This window comes from Pundamilia nyererei, unplaced genomic scaffold (assembly GCF_000239375.1).
Source record: "Pundamilia nyererei isolate P.nyererei 1_Seehausen unplaced genomic scaffold, PunNye1.0 scaffold00421, whole genome shotgun sequence".
NCBI classification, from domain to species: domain Eukaryota; kingdom Metazoa; phylum Chordata; class Actinopteri; order Cichliformes; family Cichlidae; genus Pundamilia; species Pundamilia nyererei.
The window spans coordinates 283,622-283,862 of NW_005187822.1; positions in this window are offsets into that span (position 1 = coordinate 283,622).

Sequence of the window (241 nt, forward strand, 5' to 3'; positions counted from 1 at the left end):
GGGGGGGATCTCTAGTCAAAATTTTTTTTGTCCCAGTCCAGCCCTGTTGACACCACGTATTTAAACTCATATATCTTCACTACCTTTGCTTCTTCAGTTTGGAGAATTTCATCTAATTTAAGATTGAATAAATTGATCACTCGATCAAATATTTTTTGTCAGTTTATATTTTTGTATATTATTATATTTTATAAATGTTCACAAAAACAATAAAAAATGTTTTATTTTATAGCTGATCTGA